Here is a 9360-nt window from a genome sequence, read left to right as displayed (position 1 = left end):
CTCTGGAGCCGTTATCAACTGTGTGATGCCCCTCCGACACCAGGGTTCAAGCATCTCCTGCAACCTGGCGTCCGGTCCTGCTGTGCATACTCAGAAGTGGAATTGCCGGATCGCAGGGCAACACTAAGTTTACATTTTCAGGACTTGTCTTCCATCCACTACAGCTGTGACGTTCATGTCCCCCAAGCCACCTGCGGGAAATCCTGCTTCCTGTGTCCGGCCAGCGCCGGCTGCTGCTGTGTGTCTGTCTTTAGCAGCACGTCCCAGAGAGTATGAGGGTCTCACTGTTGGCTCCGATCCATTCCCGCTGTGATTAGAGAGCCGAGTGCCTTCTCCTGCAGCCCATTCACCGCCTGTATTTCTGTTCTGTCTGTGTAAGACCTTTGCCCGTTTTTGAATTGGTTGGTTGTTGTTGAAGGGAAATATGCTAAATAAAATAAGCTGATAAATTTTGCCAGGATATAGCCATTTCCTGATAGAAGACAGCCCCAAAAGTTCTTGAAATAATGAGAAATACATATATTGAACAAAAGACTTTTATCTAAAATACATAAAGAATCTCTACAACTCAATGAGAAAAGTCTGATTTTAAAGCAGTATATGATTTAAACAGATGATTCACAAAAGAATATATGCAAATGCCTAATAAGCAAACGAAAAGATGTACAACATGACTAGTCATCAGGAAAATGCAAGTTAAAATCACAGAGAGACACATCACGCACCCCACAGACCAGCTAATAGAAGAAAGAGCAATGACACTAAGCATTAACAAGTCCAGAGCAGACAGAACTCACGTGTCCATCCGTGGGATGAGATAACGGCAGCCACTTGGGAAAGCAGCCCGGCAGCTTTTTCTGAACGCGAACACACCCTCACCAGACAGCCCGGGAGCTTCTCTCCAGGTGAAACCAAGCGACGTCCTTACATGGCTCCAGGCAGGCAAGTTGGTGGCAGCTCCTTGTGTGACACCAAAAGCTGAGAACCACAATGAAAGAACCTCCGGCGCACCGGCAGGGACCCATCACAGAAGCAAAGTAAGGCAGATGCCAAAGAGTCCGTGTCACAAAAGAGCTCCAGCTCAGATGCCAGGCCAGGCCGAGCTGCCCCAGTGAGTAGAGCAGCCTGGCGCCTGCAGCCTGTCAGGAAAGGTGGAGACCTCACGTGGGGTGTGGTCCTCCTGGGCCTGGATGGCAGAGGCACTCACTCTACAGGTGACTGCAATCGTCCGGACTCGTCTACATGGACAGTAAAAGGGCACATTTTATCAAATGCAAACTGTGCCTCATCAGGCTGACTCTTTTTTTTTTTTTTTTTTACTTACAGAAAATTGTTTCAGATCATCATTCATCTCTTTTTTTTCTTTTTATTGATTTTATTGGTACAATCTAGGTCTACAATACAGTTACATTCATTCCTGGGATCGTGTACCTTCACATGACAGGTCTTGGGTCTCATTTTTCCCCCTTGTCCCTGCCCTCCCTTCACCACCTCCTCCTCTCCCCATTAACAAACTCTTTATTTCAATTTTTTTCATTTTCTCATGTTTTTTCTTTTCCCTTATTTCCTTTACCCTACCCTTCCCACTTTCCCTACACCTTTAGCCCTTTTCTTCCCATTTCACACTCTTAATTATCCCATTAGTATCTTGTGTACTATTATAGTTTTTCACACCAGAGAAACTATTCAGTATTTACACATGTGTGACTTATTTATTTCACTTAAGAGTATATCCTCAATATGTGTCCATTTTCCTATGAACGACTCTAATGTCTCATTCTTTATGATTGAGTAGTATTCCAATTTATACAAAAACCACATCTTCTTTATCCAGTTTCCAACATATGGGCAGATGGGCTGTTTCCAAGTTTTAGCTATTACAAACTGTGCCACTATAAACATTGGTGTGCATATATCACTGTGATATGATTCTTTTAAATCTTTTGGAAAGATACCCAGCAGAGGGATGGCTGGGTCAAATGGAACCTCTAGACCTAGCTCTTTGAGGTATCTCCATATTGACTTCCATAGTGGTTGCACCAGTCTGCAATCCCACCAACAATGGAGAAGGGTTCCTTTCTCCCCACAACCCCGCCAACATTTGTTGTTGTTTGATTTCTTGATAGCAGCCATTCTTTGTGGTGTGAGGTGGAATCTCAGTGTTGTTTTCATCCGCATCTCTCGAATGACCAGTGATGTGGAACATTTTTTCATATATTTACTTGCTGCTTTTACTTCTTTCTCTGAGAAATGTCTGCTAGGCAAGGAAGAAGTTAAACTGTCATTATTTGCTGATATGATACTCTACATTGAAGACCAAAAAAACTCCACCAAAAGACTTCTTGACTTAATTGACACATTAGCAGAGCAGCTGGATAAAAGGTCAACACCCAAAAATCAATAGCCTTCTTGTACACAAATAACAGACTCAGTGAATGAGAAATTAGGGAAATAATTACTTTCACAACAGCACCCCAAAAAATTAAGTATCTGGGAATCAATCTAACAAAAGAAGCAAAAGACCTCTACACTGAAAACTACAGCACTCTGAAAAAAAGAGATCGAAGAGGATATAAGAAAATGGAAAGATTCCCCCTGCTCCTGGGTAGGAAGAATCAACATAGTGAAAATGGCCGTACTACCAAAACTGCTATACAGATTCAATGCAATACCAATTGAAATTCCAACACCATACTTCACAGAACTAGAAAGAAGAATCCAAAAATTCATTTGGAACCATAAGAGACCTAGAATACCAAAAGCCATCCTAGGCAACAGACACATGGCAGCAGGTATAACAATTCCCAATCTGAAACTATACTACAAAGCCACTGTGATAAAAACAGCATGGTACTGGCAAAGAAACAGACCTGCGGATCAGTGGAAAAGACTGGAAGACACAAAAGCAACTCCAGATGTACTCAGCTACCTCATCTTTGACAAAGGAGCTGACCATCCCCACTGGAGGAAAGATAGCCTCTTTAATAAGTGTTGGAAAAACTGGATCTCAACCTGCCAAAGATTAAAACTAGACCCTTATCTTTCACCATGCACTAAATTAAAATCAAAGTGGATTAAAGATCTAAATATTAAAACAGAAACATTAAACTTGCTGGAAGATAAATTAGGCAGAACTCTTGAAGACATTGGCATAGGAAAAGGCTTATGAACAAGTCCTCAGTAGCATGGGAACTAGCAGAAAGAATCAACAACTGGGATCTCCTCTTATTAAAAAGCTTCTGCACTGCAAAAGAAACCATCAACAGAACTAAGAGACAACTTACAATGTGGGAAAAAATTTTTACCAGCTGCTCCTCAAACAAGGACTATTATCTAGAATACATAAAGGACTCAAACAATCAGCCCCCACAAATATAAAGACTCAATTCAAAAATGGGCATCTGAAATGAACAAACATTTCTCAGGCTGACTCTTAAAAGTTGAAGTTCTCTCAGCAACTAAGAAACCGACACTAACGTAAATCTGCAAACTTCCAGCAGGTACTTACGTAAATGAACGCCTCATGCTGGAGACGGTTTGGTACTGACCTTTATTCATGAGCTAGAATAATCTTCCCTGCTGCCTAGTAAAACAATTACATTCACTTCTTTTCTTTCTTACTTTCTGACTAAGCCACTAAATTCCAAACAGACCAAAGAATAAAATAAGTAAAATAATGTATATTGAAAGTGTCTGGGTCAAAAGAGAAAATTTCATTTGATAGCATTATTTGTGATACTTCACAAGTAAACAGAACAAAGCATTTCAGAATTGCCTCACTTATGTCACCTACACTCTTGGGAGGAGTGGACATTTAAAGGTAAACCCAGCCCACGGCAAGTTCCGGATGTCATATTTGCCTACAACACTTTCATTTAAGAGCTCACTCAACTGTACACATTCTATTTGCAGTTTGTTCTCCTGAAACATATGAACCTAATGGGGAAGATTTCTCCTTAAATCATAGACAATTCATTGGAAAGTTGGTTAAAATAACACATAACATTTTGATACTTTAGAAGGAAAAGGACAACCCAACAAGCAAACCATACTCTGTTTTACAGATGAGCCCCAAAGGAGGAAATGTCATTCCCACCATGAGGAAACCATCTTGCCCTTGCCCCCGATGGTCCTGTGTGCAGTGCTCAATCCCACGGCAGAGTCTACGAGCATCAGGGAAATATTATTTGTTCATTATGATGTTTTCATGATCAGCTGCCTTTCTGCAGGAGACCTGGAGAGACTGAAGGGAATGGGCCCCAGGAGGAGAGAGGAAGCCTCTCCAGAAGGCCACTGCCCCAGGGACCTGGCTGAGCGCATCTCTCGAAGACAGGCCAGTCACAGTGCCATGTAGAGCTGCGGGGATCACAGGATCTCACCAAGTCAGCTCCAGGTGACTCTGACACTTAGCACCAGAGACTGCTGCTGATTTGATCAGGAATCTGTGACTGCTGAGGTTTCTGAGAAAATATTCTCTACACAGGGACCCAGCAACAAACCAAACTCTTCTATCCACACAGGACAATGTTATTTTGTCCTTTGGTTATCTGATTTCTACTACTTTCCTGACAGCACTCTGTTGGGTTGTGCACCAGAGTGACACGAATTCATGCTAGTTATTACTGTAGAAACAGCAAGACTGTGGCTCCCCAGACCCAAGTCCCTGAACCACACAGGGGCAGGGCTGTGGTCCCTGCTCGAAAGGAGAAAAGGAGCAAACTTGAGAAAGTCCCCAGGGCACAAACAAACCGAAACATAAATTCAAGGAGAGTAATTAGCAAATTTTAAGATACATAATCAATAAGCATGGGTGGAAATAGCATCATTTTTAGATAAAACTGCATTTTCAACTATCTTTAAAATGCTTTCCACTTGGCAGAACCCCAAATGGGCCTTGCCAAGCACTTTTTCCTCTTAATTTTTAAGTGCATATGTATTTCAAGGAAAATGTAATCCATATGCTCCACTCTCATTTACACAATTTATCAAAATGTTGCTTTGAATGAGCCATTTAATGTCTAAGAAAACCAAAGAGCACCTCTTTTTACCCTCAATACAAGAATTTTGCTTTTTTCTTCCAGAATTAACTGTGTTCTGAACCACACAGAATGTTAATTGAAAACTATTCATTTTTGTTTAATGGGAACTGAACCATATCTGATAAAAATTCAAACTAATAGAAGAGCATAAATTCCTTTATAGTTATATTTCTAAACCTCCTTCCTTCACGTGGTCTCTATAAGTCAGACTATTAGAACTAAAGGATGCCTTAGAAATGACAATATTTTCCTCTTACTTTAAAAATCAGGAAACTGAGTCCTGAAGAGATAGAAAAGTATACCCACATCACAAAACCGATTAGTGATGGAGCCAAGACATGTGTCTTTCTCTTAGAGGGAGTTCTTATCGCTTCTCGGCCTTTTGGCTAAGATCAAGTGTAGAGGGAGTTCTTTGCCTTTTGAAAATTTTAATAAGAATTTTATGTTATAACATATGAAAGTTTCAACATAGCATTGAATCATAAAACAAGAGTGGAGCTCACTTCTGTATAAAATGCGAACCCTTCTTCCAACAGACAAACACCTGGGCTCCAGGGCTGGGAATCGAAGTCCAGTCCCACCAGCCCCATGGCCTGTCAGGGTTTAACGCCGGTCGTTTCCGTCCCCCACAGGGGTAAGTGACAGATCTGTGGGAGGTGACAAGGCCAGGAGCTGATAAATCTGGCCGTGGGAGGGGATGGCCAAGCCCAGGCAGCCCTACTGCCTCAGAAAGGAGCAAGCCCAGGCTATCCCCAGGGACACTGAAGGCGAGGATGTGGAGGGCAGGGCGCCCCAGTCATTTCAGGAGGCAACGAGAAACAGCCCCGCAAGAGTCACTGCACAGAGGACCCCGAAGCACTGCCAAATGGCACCACCCGCGAGGGCTGGCTGCTCCGTGTGCAGCAGCAACGGCCTACAAAGCACTGCCCTCCGTGTGGCCGGCAGGGAGGGCATGGGCTGCATGTGTCTTTTGGGAGAACTGCGAGGACTTGCACTAAAGGACAGTGCGACCCCTCGCGGCTTAGCCCCGGGGGCAGCTGGTTGACCTGTGTCCCGGTGCCTGTGGCAGTCAGTTTGGAGTCCAGGTGGAGCCCGCTTGCTCAGGATTTGTGGAGTCCTGCAGTAAAGCTCGAACATCCTGTTTGCACATGATGAGAACGCAACACAATCGAGCGTGGCTGCACTGTCATTGCACCTATTTGTCCCACCGTACTAGGAAAACAGGCTGAATTCCTAGGACCTGTGACAAACAAAGGAACAAGAAAGGTAGAAAGACTACTGAGGACTGCTACAGAGCCCCGAGTCCAAGCACCCTAAAAACTGTCAGGGATTTCGTTCAATACAGACTCAAAATAAAAACCGAGGGTGGGTGGATGCCGCTGAGGGCAGGGCGTCTCCCACACAGGCCTCGGAGGGCTGTGACATTCCAGTGCGGTCCTGCCGTCCAGGCGCCAGAGCAGCCCAAAGCCTGACTTGATCATTTCCGAATGTGCACTGCACTGAAACATCACACGGTGCCCTACAAATTTGTATGATTATCACATGTCAGTTCAAAACAAAATAAGCCTTTAACAAGAAATTTAAAAGCCCAAATATTTAAAGGTTACATGGTCTTTTGAACGCAGGGAAAACACTCAGGAGTCCCTTCGGAGCCCTCATTTGAAAGGCACCTTTGTTGGCGGTGAGCTGGTGCCCACGTTTTCTTGTTCACGCTTTTCTGTCTCGTCTGGCATCTGCTTCTAGGGACTCCGGTCTTTGGGAAGTGAGGCTGGGTTTGGAGATGAATGCCCGCCGTGGGTGTTTCCTGGAGCTGCAATGGTGTGGCTAGAAAATAGGCAGATGGGTCTTCTTGGCCACCCCTACTCTACCAGGGAGTTGATTTCTACAGCACCTTTCTTTGAAAGTGCCAGGCCCTATACACAGGCACTGGAGGACTCAGAGAAGGATGTCCGGGAGCAGCGGTGCTTTAGAGTTGGATCTCGGGCAAGCACAGGCTCTTCCAATTCACCAGTGCCTCCATGGTGAGCAAATTAATTTCTGAGTCTAAATTTGCTCTATCACAGACTAGGGATCATTTCACCCGTGGAAGAGGGTTGCCTGGGGGTTAAATAAGAGCACAGGAGTCACCAGTCGTGGCAGGGAAAGAAGGTCTCACTGCACAAAGGAGAGTCAGCGTGAACGTGAACTTGAATGAAGGGAAGGGGAGGAGCAGGGCGCAGGCATCAGCTCTGCCCTGGAGAAGAGATTCTGGAGGCCCCAGATTTGTGCAGAATGAAGCAAGGAAACCTTTGGCTTGTAGTTCCCAATCATTCAGGCTTTTCTTCGTTTTCTCCAGGCTTACAATCCATTTTAAAAGCTGTTTGCTAGTACTTAATAATTCTTTCTTACAACTGTTTCACAGTGCTTCCTGAAGTAACTTATTTTCTGGGTTGAGGAATGTTGAGAAGTCCAGCTCACTAGCAAAGGAATTCAAGATGATTACTTAACCAAGCTTCCTAAATGGCCCACAGAAGAGTTCATCTCCAATTCCAGAATGAACAGAACATTGTTCCATCACATGCCATCACTTCCCAAAGATGAGGAAGAGGAGAGGACCGATCCAGAATACTGTGGTCAGGTCTTCAGGTCTTCGGTTGAAACCTGAAAGTCAAAGCAAAATGGAAGAATAAATAAACAAAGTTTGCGAGCTTTGGGAAACAGATATTTTGGGGAGAAAGCTAATTCTCAAAGGTCTCCATGGACCCCATGAGCACTCCTTTCTCCTCTAAGCCCTCCCCGCCTTTCCTCATTTCAGTTTTGAGTTAGGAATACTGGAACTGATCACTTTTCAGCCTCAATAAGTCCTTGTTAATTATTTTAACATTTCAGGTTCAGGAAACCCAAACCCAGTGTTTGTTAAGTGCTCTTTTCCTTGATTTCTAGGCCCTCTTATATTACAAGGGAAGTTGAGTCCATGTGTTTCTGATTCGTTTTTACTTAACTCATCAAGACATCGTTTCATTAAGGCCATTTGATGTCCAAAGATTCTGCTGAATCTTTTGTTCGTCAAACCATAAAGCCCATGGAGTAATACACAGTTTATAACAAAGGAATGGAGTGAGGAGACCCGGGACCTCAGGATTCTCACCTCTGTCCCCGACTGGCCTTCATACAATGGTGAGTCACTTTTCCAGATGTTATCTGGATAGAGATAGCAATGTTTTATAGAAAGCTTGGAGAATTTTATAATAAAATGTCATCTTGGAAAGTCTTTGTTAAGAATAAAACTCGTTATTAACTGATACCAAAATAGCCCTTGAGTTGAAAGGGTGAAGTTTTTGCCTGGTTTTGAGGTCAGTAAAGTAGTTCTCCTGGCCAAATTAAAGTTTCAAATGGTGACAGAAGATACATAATGTTTCCACCTGAAAACATAGTTCTTATGTGGAGTTATATATGGAAAACACTGCATTTCCTGCTGATTTCCCTTTTGAACTTCCAGACACACCACAGTCCTTTAAACAACCTGTGTAAAGATAGTAAGTAGACGTCAGATGGGGAGGGACATTTCTGTTTCTGCCTCAAATGCACAGATTTTTCTAATATCTTATTTTAGGACAGCAGCTCCTAGAAGCCCTTCCTAGAAGACAAAGTTCTTCTGAATGGAGTGGCCACAAATTAAGCAGGTATTAAGAACCTTTTATTTTGAGACAGAGTCTTGCTATGCAGTTCAGGCTGGCCTTGAACTCACAATGGAACCCAGGCTGGCCTCAAACTTGCAGCGATCCTCCTGCCTTGGCCTCCCAAGTACTGAGATTACAGGCATGCACCACTACATCCAGCATGACGGTGAACTTTAAAAAAAAAAATTATTCCAGCTTTTCACTAGGTTCATTGACTTTGGCTGTCACTTTCTGGACTCTGGATCTTTAGGTAGACCCTGGGAGAAAAAAACCCAAGTATTTTCTCCAGAAGGCAAAGTGGGGTTCAAGAGCCAGTTTGTCTGTGGGTGATATCAGACATCAAGTGACTTGTCTGTCAGAATGACTAAGGAGATGCAGGAAACAGATCAGGCAAAATATAGCTCCTTTTGTGTGATGTTTTGCTGGTGGAGACATTTGGATATTTGCTTTTCCCCCAGACCCCTGCAAGGACTCTGTGTGTGTGTGTGTGTGTGTGTGTGTGTGTGTGTGTGTGTGTGTGTGTGTACACCTTCTCCCAAGCAGAGGCCTAGGACAGGCAAAGGACACCCAGCACAGACTGACCACACAGGCTGAATTGGTCGACGTGGAGCCCTGTACTCGGCCTCCTGTCAGGAGTGTGCTGGACGGGGCTGGGCAGGGCT

The 9360-nt window shown here is 43.8% G+C and overlaps 1 pseudogene; it reads left to right on the top strand.

The window, feature by feature from the left end:
* The first annotated feature begins 5405 nt into the window (after positions 1-5405).
* Positions 5406-5545, top strand: LOC117283449 (annotated as a pseudogene).
* Positions 5546-9360: the final 3815 nt, after the last annotated feature.

This window comes from Fukomys damarensis, unplaced genomic scaffold (genome assembly GCF_012274545.1).
Source record: "Fukomys damarensis isolate Sample0158 unplaced genomic scaffold, DMR_v1.0_HiC HiC_scaffold_26, whole genome shotgun sequence".
NCBI lineage: Eukaryota > Metazoa > Chordata > Mammalia > Rodentia > Bathyergidae > Fukomys > Fukomys damarensis.
Note: the sequence above shows the minus strand (reverse complement) of the source record. Positions and strands in the feature narration are given on the sequence as shown.